The 11,764-nt window shown below is 53.4% G+C and overlaps 1 long non-coding RNA gene across 2 annotated transcripts in view; it reads right to left on the reverse strand.

The window, feature by feature from the left end:
* Positions 1-493: 493 nt before the first annotated feature.
* The window catches only part of LOC137307809 (uncharacterized), a 19,044-nt gene continuing 7,773 nt past the window's right edge, over positions 494-11,764 (reverse strand). The window contains exons 2-3 of one of the 2 annotated variants that reach the window (XR_010959233.1): positions 4,096-4,389; positions 494-1,482 (exon numbers count right to left, since the gene is read on the reverse strand). This is a non-coding gene — a long non-coding RNA (uncharacterized lncRNA). The remainder of the gene's footprint in view (positions 1,483-4,095; positions 4,390-11,764) is intronic. The other variant, XR_010959234.1, reaches the window with a different exon arrangement.

Below are 11,764 nucleotides of genomic sequence, written 5' to 3' on the forward strand. Positions count from 1 at the left end.
CTAAACAGATGATCTGGTCATTTATCACATTGCTGTTTGTGGGATCTTGCTGAGCGCAATTCGGCTGCCGTGTTTCCTACAAGTGACTACACTTCAAAAAAGTACTTCATTGGTTGGAAAGCATTTTGGGACGTCCTGAGGACATGAAAGGCGCGATAGAAATGCAAGTCTTTCTTTTTGGGGGGAAATTGGGAGAAACCATGTACAAGTTTGAGTGATGGGAGACACACCGTTTGCTGATTGAGCTGCTTCAATGTCCATGGCCAACCGGACACTCCCCGACACTGCAACTCAAACACTCACTCCACGGGGATTAGACAAACACATATGCAGCAGGGTGGTCATACAAACAGATGTGCATCAGGGATGATCATACAGACATGAGCAGCAAGGTGATTAGAGAACAGGCGTGTATTGGGGTGATCAGGCAGATGTGATCAGAGTCATTCTCCAGACACATGTGCATCAGGGTGACTGTCCAGGCAGATGTGCATCAGGGTGACTGTCCAGGCAGATGTGCATCAGGGTGACTGTCCAGGCAGATGTGCATCAGGGTGACTGTCCAGGCAGATGTGCATCAGGGTGACTGTCCAGGCAGATGTGCATCAGGGTGACTGTCCAGGCAGATGTGCATCAGGGTGACTGTCCAGGCAGATGTGCATCAGGGTGACTGTCCAGGCAGATGTGCATCAGGGTGACTGTCCAGGCAGATGTGCATCAGGGTGACTGTCCAGGCAGATGTGCATCAGGGTGACTGTCCAGGCAGATGTGCATCAGGGTGACTGTCCAGGCAGATGTGCATCAGGGTGACTGTCCAGGCAGATGTGCATCAGGGTGACTGTCCAGGCAGATGTGCATCAGGGTGACTGTCCAGGCAGATGTGCATCAGGGTGACTGTCCAGGCAGATGTGCATCAGGGTGACTGTCCAGGCAGATGTGCATCAGGGTGACTGTCCAGGCAGATGTGCATCAGGGTGACTGTCCAGGCAGATGTGCATCAGGGTAGTTGTGCGGGCAGATGTATATCAGGGGGATTGTCCAGACATTGTAAATCAGGTACATTCTCCAGGCAGATGTGCAGCAGGGTGGTTTTCCAGACAGATGTGCAGATGAGTAATTCTCCAGATAGATGTGCAGCCACATGATTGTCCAGACAGATGCGCACCAGGGTGATTGTCCAGACAGATGCGCACCAGGGTGATTGTCCAGACAGATGCGCTTCAGGGTGATTGTCCAGACAGATGTGAAACAGGGTGATTATCCAGGCAGATGTGCATCAGGGTAGTTGTGCGGGCAGATGTATATCAGGGGGGATTGTCCAGACCTTGTAAATCAGAGGCATCGTACGGGCAGACGAGCACCAGGTTCATTCTCCAGTCAGATGTGCATCAGGGGACTGTCCAGACAGATGTGAAGCAGGGTGATCATACAGGCAGATGTGCATCATGGTAATTGTACATGCAGGTGTTCATTGGGGTCATTCTGCAGACAGATGTTCAGCACAGTGATCACAGAGACAGGTGCATCAGAGTGATTGTACAAACAGATATGCAGCAAGGTGATTGGACAGACAGGTGCACGGCAGGGTGATCGAATAGAGAGATGTGAAACAGGGCGAACACATAGACACACCCTGTGTATGTCTCTCCGTTAGTCTCCTCACCCTGTCTCTGCGGGCTCCTCCCTCTCTCACCCTGTCTCTGCGGGCTCCTCCCTCTCCCACCCTGTCTCTGCGGGCTCCTCTCTCTCTCACCCTGTCTCTGCGGGCTCCTCTCTCTCTCTCTCTCTCTCCCTCTGCGGGCTCCTCTCTCTCTCCCTCTCTCACCCTCTGAGGGCTCCTCTCTCTCTCTCTCTCTCACCCTCTGCGGGCTCCTCTCTCTCTCTCTCTCTCCCTCTGCGGGCTCCTCTCTCCCTCTCTCACCCTCTGAGGGCTCCTCTCTCTCTCTCTCTCTCTCTCACCCTCTGCGGGCTCCTCTCTCTCTCTCTCTCCCTCTGCGGGCTCCTCTCTCTCTCTCTCTCTCTCTCTCCCTCTGCGGGCTCCTCTCTCTCTCTCTCTCCCTCTGCGGGCTCCTCTCTCTCTCCCTCTCTCACCCTCTGAGGGCTCCTCTCTCTCTCTCTCTCTCTCACCCTCTGCGGGCTCCTCTCTCTCTCTCTCTCTCTCCCTCTGCGGGCTCCTCTCTCTCTCTCTCACCCTCTGCGGGCTCCTCTCTCTCTCTCTCTCACCCTCTGCGGGCTCCTCTCTCTCTCTCTCTCTCACCCTCTGCGGGCTCCTCTCTCTCTCTCTCTCTCCCTCTGCGGGCTCCTCTCTCTCTCTCTCACCCTCTGCGGGCTCCTCTCTCTCTCTCTCACCCTCTGCGGGCTCCTCTCTCTCTCTCTCTCTCTCTCCCTCTGCGGGCTCCTCTCTCTCTCTCTCACCCTCTGCGGGCTCCTCTCTCTCTCTCTCTCTCTCTCTCCCTCTGCGGGCTCCTCTCTCTCTCTCTCTCACCCTCTGCGGGCTCCTCTCTCTCTCTCTCACCCTCTGCGGGCTCCTCTCTCTCCCTCTCTCACCCTCTGCGGGCTCCTCTCTCTCTCTCTCTCACCCTCTGCGGGCTCCTCTCTCTCTCTCTCTCACCCTCTGCCGGCTCCTCTCTCTCTCTCTCTCACCCTCTGCGGGCTCCTCTCTCTCTCTCTCTCACCCTCTGCGGGCTCCTCTCTCTCTCTCTCTCACCCTCTGCGGGCTCCTCTCTCTCTCTCTCTCACCCTCTGCGGGCTCCTCTCTCTCCCTCTCTCTCTCACCCTCTGCGGGCTCCTCTCTCTCCCTCTCTCTCTCTCTCACCCTCTGCGGGCTCCTCTCTCTCTCTCTCACCCTCTGCGGGCTCCTCTCTCTCTCTCTCTCACCCTCTGCAGGCTCCTCTCTCTCTCTCTCTCTCTCTCACCCTCTGCGGGCTCCTCTCTCTCTCTCTCACCCTCTGCGGGCTCCTCTCTCTCCCTCTCTCTCTCACCCTCTGCGGGCTCCTCTCTCTCTCTCTCTCTCTCTCTCACCCTCTGCGGGCTCCTCTCTCTCTCTCTCTCACCCTCTGCGGGCTCCTCTCTCTCTCTCTCTCACCCTCTGCGGGCTCCTCTCTCTCTCTCTCACCCTCTGCGGGCTCCTCTCTCTCCCTCTCTCACCCTCTGCGGGCTCCTCTCTCTCTCTCTCTCTCCCTCTGCGGGCTCCTCTCTCTCTCTCTCTCTCTCACCCTCTGCGGGCTCCTCTCTCTCTCTCTCTCCCTCTGCGGGCTCCTCTCTCTCCCTCTCTCTCCCTCTGCGGGCTCCTCTCTCTCCCTCTGCGGGCTCCTCTCTCTCTCTCTCTCTCTCTCACCCTCTGCGGGCTTCTCTCTCTCTCTCACCCTCTGCGGGCTCCTCTCTCTCTCTCTCTCTCTCTCTCACCCTCTGCGGGCTTCTCTCTCTCTCTCACCCTCTGCGGGCTCCTCTCTCTCTCTCTCCCTCTGCGGGCTCCTCTCTCTCCCTCTCTCTCCCTCTGCGGGCTCCTCTCTCTCTCTCTCTCTCTCTCCCTCTGCGGGCTCCTCTCTCTCCCTCTCTCTCTCACCCTCTGAGGGCTCCTCTCTCTCTCTCTCTCACCCTCTGAGGGCTCCTCTCTCTCCCTCTCTCACCCTCTGCGGGCTCCTCTCTCTCTCTCTCTCTCTCTCCCTCTGCGGGCTCCTCTCTCTCTCTCTCTCTCACCCTCTGAGGGCTCCTCTCTCTCCCTCTCTCACCCTCTGCGGGCTCCTCTCTCTCTCTCTCTCTCCCTCTGCGGGCTCCTCTCTCTCTCTCTCTCACCCTCTGCGGGCTCCTCTCTCTCTCTCTCTCCCTCTGCGGGCTCCTCTCTCTCTCTCTCTCTCTCACCCTCTGCGGGCTCCTCTCTCTCCCTCTCTCACCCTCTGCGGGCTCCTCTCTCTCCCTCTCTCTCCCTCTGCGGGCTCCTCTCTCTCTCTCTCTCTCTCTCACCCTCTGCGGGCTTCTCTCTCTCTCTCACCCTCTGCGGGCTCCTCTCTCTCTCTCTCTCTCTCTCTCTCACCCTCTGCGGGCTCCTCTCTCCCTCTCTCACCCTCTGCGGGCTCCTCTCTCTCTCTCTCTCACCCTCTGTGGGCTTGTATTCAAGCTCCGTCCTCTCAGTCTCATGGAAATCCTTCAGCCGTTTCCCATACATTGGCAGATTCTTCCCGAGTTTGGCCGGGATCCCACAGCTGTTTCTCGGATGGTTCCAGACCTGAGTTAAGCGATTCCTGTCAGCAGCAGTGTAAAGGAGAGAGAGATCTGCGAATAACTTCACTCTAAGTGCCTCAAGCATCCAACACAAGCTGCTTCTTCAGCTGGAAACTGCTGCAACCTCTCCCCTCCTCGAAAACTAACGGCAATATCAAAGTAATAATGCTTAAAAAAAGCAAACCAAGCACTGGAGTTCATTTCCACAGGGATGGAATTGAAAAGCAGAGAAGTTATGTTCAACTTGCACAGAATCTTGGTTGCTAAAAACGATTTACTAGGACGACACCAGAACTCGGAGGTTATAACCATCAGAAAAGGCTGAACGGGCTGGGGCCTTTCCTCTAGAAAAGAGAAGACTGAGGGGTGACCTGATAGAGGTCTTTAAAATTATGAAGGGTAGACGTAGAGAAGGTGTTTCCACTTGTGGGAGAGACCAGAACTAGGGGCCATAAATATAAGATAGTCATTAATAAATCCAATCGGGAATTCAGGAGAAACTGCTTTACCCAGAGAGTGGTGAGAATGTGGAACTCGCTCCCACAAGGAGTAGTTGAGGTGAATAACATCGATGCATTTAAAGGGAAGCTGGATAAACACATGAGGGAGAAAGGAATAGAAGGATATGCTGATAGGGTGAGATGAAGTAGGGAGAGAGGAGGCTCGTGTGGAGCACAAACACCGGGATAGACCAGTCGGGCCGAATGGCCAGTTTCTGTGCTGTACATTCTATGTAATTCTATGGCTTGCACTCTCCACCCCTGCTGGAAAGTGAGTGGCGACATTAGGCGATGACAGGAGGGCAAAAAGGGGACATGAGATTGCTTTGGCAGATAAGGCAAAGGAGAATCCAAAGAGCTTCTACAAATACATAAAGGGCAAAAGAATAACTAGGGAGAGAGTAGGGCCTCTTAAGGATCAACAAGGTCATCTATGTGCGGAACCACAAGAGATGGGTGAGATCCTGAATGAATATTTCACATCGGTATTTACGGTTGAGAAAGGCATGGATGTTAGGGAACTTGGGGAAATAAATAGTGATGTCTTGAGGAGTGTACATATTACAGAGAGGGAGGTGCTGGAAGTCTTAACGCGCATCAAGGTAGATAAATCTCCGGGACCTGATGAAATGTATCCCAGGACGTTATGGGAGGTTAGGGAGGAAATTGCGGGTCCCCTAGCAGAGATATTTGAATCATCGACAGCTACAGGTGAGGTGCCTGAAGATTGGAGGGTAGCAAATGTTGTGCCTTTGTTTAAGAAGGACGGCAGGGAAAAGCCTGGGAACTACAGACCGGTGAGCCTGACATCTGTAGTGGGTAAGTTGTTAGAGGGTATTCTGAGAGACAGGATCTACAGGCATATGGAGAAGCAGGGACTGATTAGGAACAGTCAGCATGGTTTTGTGAGAGGAAAATCATGTCTCACGAATTTGATTGAGTTTTTTGAAGGGGTAACCAAGAAGATAGATGAGGGCTGTGCAGTTGACGTGGTCTACATGGACTTTAGCAAAGCCTTTGACAAGGTACCGCATGGTAGGTTGTTACATAAGGTTAAATCTCACGGGATCCAAGGTGAGGTAGCCAATTGGATACAAAATTGGATTGATGACAGAAGACAGAGGGTGGTTGTAGAGGGTTGTTTTTCAAACTGGAGGCCTGTGACCAGCGGTGTGCCTCAGGGGTCGGTGCTGGGTCCGCTGTTATTTGTTATTTATATTAATGATTTGGATGAGAATTTAGGAGGCATGGTTAGTAAGTTTGCAGATGACACCAAGATTGGTGGCATTGTGGACAGTGAAGAAGGTTATCTAGGATTGCAACGGGATCTTGATAAATTGGGCCAGTGGGCCGATGAATGGCAGATGGAGTTTAATTTAGATAAGTGTGAGGTGATGCATTTTGGCAGATCGAATCGGGCCAGAACCTACTCCGTTAATGGTCGGGCGTTGGGGAGAATTATAGAACAAAGAGATCTAGGAGTACAGGTTCATAGCTCCTTGAAAGTGGAGTCATAGGTGGATAGGGTGGTGAAGAAGGCATTCGGCATGCTTGGTTTCATTGGTCAGAACATTGAATACAGGAGTTGGGATGTCTTGTTGAAGTTGTACAAGACATTAGTAAGGCCACACTTGGAATACTGTGTCCAGTTCTGGTCACCCTATTATAGAAAGGATATTATTAAACTAGAAAGTGTGCAGAAAAGATTTACTAGGATGCTACCGGGACTTGATGGTTTGACTTATAGGGAGAGGTTGGATAGACTGAGACTTTTTTCCCTGGAGAGTAGGAGGTTTAGGAGTGATCTTATAGAAGTCTATAAAATAATGAGGGGCATAGATAAGGTAGATAGTCAAAATCTCTTCCCAAAGGTAGGGGAGTCTATAACGAGGGGGCATGGATTTAAGGTGAGAGGGGAGAGATACAAACGGGTCCAGAGGGGCAATTTTTTCACTCAAAGGGTGGTGAGTGTCTGGAACGAGCTGCCAGAGGCAGTAGTAGAGGCGGGTACAATTTTGTCTTTTAAAAAGCATTTGGACAGTTACATGGGTAAGATGGGTATAGAGGGATATGGGCCAAGTGCAGGCAATTGGGACGAGCTTAGTGGTATAAACTGGGCGACATGGACATGTTGGGCCGAAGGGCCTGTTTCCATGTTGTAAACTTCTATGATTCTATGATTCTAGGATTGGGGCCCTGCTGTGATGCCTCCACAGTCAAATATCCTGCCTGCACGTGCAGCTTGGGCCAGGTGTGAGGAATCTGACCATCTGAAATGGGGATGTTCCCTGATGATTGCACAGTGTTCAGTTCCATTTGCAACCCCTCAGATAATGAAGCAGTCCGAGCCTGCATGCAGCAAGACCTGGACAACATCCAGGCTTGGGCTCATAAGTGGCAAGTAACATTCGCGCCAGACAAGTGCCAGGCAATGACCATCTCCAACAAGAGAGAGACTAACCACCTCCCCTGACATTCAACGGCATTACCATCGCCGAATCCCCCACCATCAACATCCTGGGGGTCACCATTGACCAGAAACTTAACTGGACCAGCCACATAAATACTGTGGCTACAAGAGCAGGTCAGAGGCTGGGTATTCTGTGGCGAGTGACTCACCTCCTGACTCCCCGAAGCCTTTCCACCATCTACAAGGCACAAGTCAGGAGTGTGATGGAATACTCTCCACTTGCCTGGATGAGTGCAGCTCCAACAACACTCAAGAAGCTCGACACCATCCAGGACAAAGCAGCCCACTTGATTGGCACCCCATCCACCACCCTAAACATTCACTCCCTTCACCACCGGCGCACAGTGGCTGCAGTGTGCACCATCCACAGGATGCACTGCAGCAACTCGCCAAGGCTTCTTCGACAGCACCTCCCAAACCCACGACCTCTACCACCTAGAAGGACAAGGGCAGCAGGCACATGGGAACAACACCACCTGCACGTTCCCCTCCAAGTCACACACCAACCCGACTTGGAAATATATCGGCCGTTCCTTCATCGTCGCTGGGTCAAAATCCTGGAACTCCCTTCCTAACAGCACTGTGGGAGAACCTTCACCACACGGACTGCAGCGGTTCAAGAAGGCGGCTCACCACCACCTTCTCAAGGGCAATTAGGGATGGGCAATTAATGCCGGCCTCGCCAGCGACGCCCACATCCCATGAACAAATGAAAAAAAAATCCTTCTTGGCCTCCTCCTGAGGTTCCCACCATCAGATACAGGCCATAATCCACTTCGATTCACTCCTCAGTGATATCAGGCAGCATTTACTGGAGCTGAAACCCTCATCCATGACTTTCTTACCTCTAGACACGACTATTCCAACGCTTTCCAGTCCGGCCTCCCACCTTCCCCATTCTGTAAAACTCAGCTCATCCCAAACTCTGCTGCCCCCGTATCCTAACTCGCATCAAGTCCCGTTCAACCATCACCCCCTGTGCTCGCTGACCTACATTGGCTCCAAGTCCGGGAACAACTCGATTTTAAAATTCTCATCCTTGTTTTCAAATCACTCCATGGTCCTCGCCCCCTCCCTATCTCTGTAACCTCCTCCAGCCCTAGAACCCTCCGAGATCTCTGCGCTCCTCCAATTCTGGCCTCTTGCGCGCCCCCCTGATTTTAATTGCTCCACCATTGGCGGCTGTGCCTTCAGCTGCCTAGGCCCTAAGCTCTGGAATTCCCTCCCTAAACCTCTCCGCCTCTCTACCCCTTTAAGATGCTCCTTAAAACCTACCTGTTTGACCAAGCTTTTGGTCATAGGATCGTAGAAAGGTTACAGCACAGAAGGAGGCCATTCAGCCCATCAAGTCCGTGCTGGCTCTATACAAGAGCAATCCAGCTAGTCCCACTCCTCCGCCCTTGCCCCATGGCCCTGCAAATTTTTTCCTTTCAAGTACTTATCCAGTTCCCTTTTGAAGGCCATGATTGAATCTGCCTCCACCACCCCCTCGGGCAGTGCATTCCAGATCCGAACCACTCGCTGTGTAAAAAAAGATTTTCCTCATGTCACCTTTGGTTCTTTGTCCAATCACCTTAAATCTGTGTCCTCTGGTTCTTGACCCTTCCACCAATGGGAACAGTGCCCTCTAGTTTATATTGCCTCTCCTCGTTCTTCCTACAGAAATGTATCACTTCACATTTTTCTGCGTTAAATTTAATCTGCCACGTGTCCGCCCATTCCACCAGCCTGTCTATATCCTCTTGAAGTCTATCACTATCCTCCTCACTGTTTACTACACTTCCAAGTTTTGTGTCATCTGCAAATTTTGAAATTGTGCCCTGTGCACCCAAGTCCAAGTCATTAATATATATCAAGAGAAGCAGTGGTCCCAGCACCGACCCCTGGGGAACACCACTGTACACCTCCCTCCAGTCCGAAAAACAACCGTTCACCACTATCTGTTTCCTGTCCCTTAGCCAATTCTGTTTCCATGTTGCTACTGCCCCCTTTATTCCATGTCCTAATACCTCCTGATGTGGCTCGATGTCAAATTGTGTCCAATAATCACTCCTGAGAAGCCCCTTGGGATGTTTTTCTATGTTAAAGGCGCAATATGAATGCAAGTTGCTATTATTGCTCACCGATGCTCAGTTTGGGTTCTGCCAGGACCACTCGGCTCCAGACCTCATTACAGCCTTGGTCCAAACATGGACAAAAGAGCTGAATTCCAGAGGTGAGGTGAGAGTGACTGCCCTTGACATCAAGGCAGCATTTGACCGAGTGTGGCACCAAGGAGCCCTAGTAAAATTGAAGTCAATGGGAATCAGGGGGAAAACTCTCCAGTGGCACAAAGGAAGATGGTAGTGGTTGTTGGAGGCCAATCATCTCAGCCCCAGGACATTGCTGCAGGAGTTCCTCAAGGCAGTGTCCTCTGCCCAACCATCTTCAGCTGCTTCATCAATGACCTTCCCTCCATCATAAGGTCAGAAATGGGGATGTTCGCTGATGATTGCACAGTGATCAGTTCCATTCGCAACCCCTCAGATAATGAAGCAGTCCGTGCCCACAGTCGCGCCAGATAAGTGCCAGGCAATGATCATCTCCAACAAGAGAGATTCTAACCACCTCCCCTTGACATTCAACGGCATTACCATCGCCGAATCCTCCACCATCAACATCCTGGGAGTCACCACTGACCAGAAACTCAACTAGACCAGCCATATAAATACTGTGGCTACAAGAGCAGGTCAGAGGCTGGGTATTCTGCGGCGAGTGACTCACCTCCTGACTCCCCAAAGCCTTTCCACCATCTACAAGTCAGGAGTGTGATGGAATACTCTCCAGTTACCTGGATGAGTGCAGCTCCAACAACACTCAAGAAGCTCGACACCATCCAGGACAAAGCAGCCCGCTTGATTGGCACCCCATCCACCACCCTAAACATTCACTCCCTTCACCACCGGCGCACTGTGGCTGCAGTGTGTACCATCCACAGGATGCACTGCAGCAACTCGCCAAGGCTTCTTTGAGAGTCCGTCGCTGATTGAGAGGCTGCTTTTCCCCCTCCTTAACCCAGGGTTGCTGATGCCAATTGAGGCCCCTGTTGAGAGCCTCCAATGCAGCACAGACTGGGGAGCTGCACCTGGGAATATTTCTGAACACATTATCTTGCAGTGACTGCTTTACTTCCTGCCCCTTCCATCTCCCTGACAATGCCCCAACTCATCACCACATTACCAACAGGAGAAGCAGGCAGATTGCACCAATCTCACATCCAATGCTCCTCGTACCCTGCAAGGGCCTCTCAACCCGGTCACTCCATGGGTACCAGCCAGCAACAGCAGGGGACTGAGCCCCTTGCACAGAGCAGGAAATATCCAGGCTCCATTCCCGGCCTGTGCTGAGGTAGCTGCCCTGAGTCGGGGGCGGATGGGAAGGGAGTTACAATTAGCCTCAATGTCTCAGGAGCAAAGGGGAGACAATCCATCCGGGTTGCTGCTCCTGATCATTGTCCAATGACCCCCTGTTGGACAGTGTGTGGAGATGGGGTGAGGGGTGAGGGGTGAGGAGGGGGGGGGGATGACTTGCTCTCCACCCACTCCCACCTACACCTCCTTGTGTGACACCCCTGCCAGAACTCACGGTCTCCATCCGACAGGGCCCCCTGACTGAGGTCAGGGATGTACCCGAGTCAGAGTCGGGGCTTACAGATATCCCGTGCGAGAGGGGGAGGGAGGGAGTAGGGGGGAAGAGAGAGAGAGAGCGCACGGGTGAGAAGGGGAGAGAGAGAGTGAGAGACAGAGAGCGCGCGAGAGAGACAGAGAGAGAGCGCGAGACAGAGAGCGCGCGAGACAGAGAGCGCGCGAGACAGAGACAGAGAGAGAGCGCGAGACAGAGAGCGCGCGAGACAGAGACAGAGAGAGAGCGCGAGACAGAGAGCGCGCGAGACAGAGACAGAGAGAGAGCGCGAGAGACAGAGAGAGAGCGCGAGAGAGAGACAGAGAGAGAGCGCGAGAGAGAGACAGAGAGAGAGCGCGAGAGAGAGACAGAGTGAGAGCGCGAGAGAGAGAGCGAGAGAGAGAGACAGAGAGAGAGCGCGAGAGAGAGACAGAGAGAGAGCGCGAGAGAGAGACAGAGTGAGAGCGCGAGAGAGAGAGCGCGAGAGAGAGAGCGCGAGAGAGAGAGCGCGAGAGAGAGAGCGCGAGAGAGAGAGCGCGAGAGAGAGAGCGCGAGAGAGAGAGCGCGAGAGAGAGAGCGCGAGAGAGAGAGCGCGAGAGAGAGAGCGCGAGAGAGAGAGCGCGAGAGAGAGAGCGCGAGAGAGAGAGCGCGAGAGAGAGCGCGACAGAGAGCGCGACAGAGAGCGCGACAGAGCGCGACAGAGAGCGCGACAGAGCGCGACAGAGAGCGCGACAGAGAGCGCGACAGAGAGCGCGACAGAGAGCGCGACAGAGAGCGCGACAGAGAGCGCGACAGAGAGCGCGACAGAGAGCGCGACAGAGAGCGCGACAGAGAGACAGACAGAGAGACAGAGAGAGAGCGCGAGAGAGAGCGCGAGAGCGCGAGAGAGAGACAGAGAGCGCGAGAGCGCGAG

Source organism: Heptranchias perlo, unplaced genomic scaffold (assembly GCF_035084215.1).
Source record: "Heptranchias perlo isolate sHepPer1 unplaced genomic scaffold, sHepPer1.hap1 HAP1_SCAFFOLD_1117, whole genome shotgun sequence".
Lineage (NCBI taxonomy): Eukaryota > Metazoa > Chordata > Chondrichthyes > Hexanchiformes > Hexanchidae > Heptranchias > Heptranchias perlo.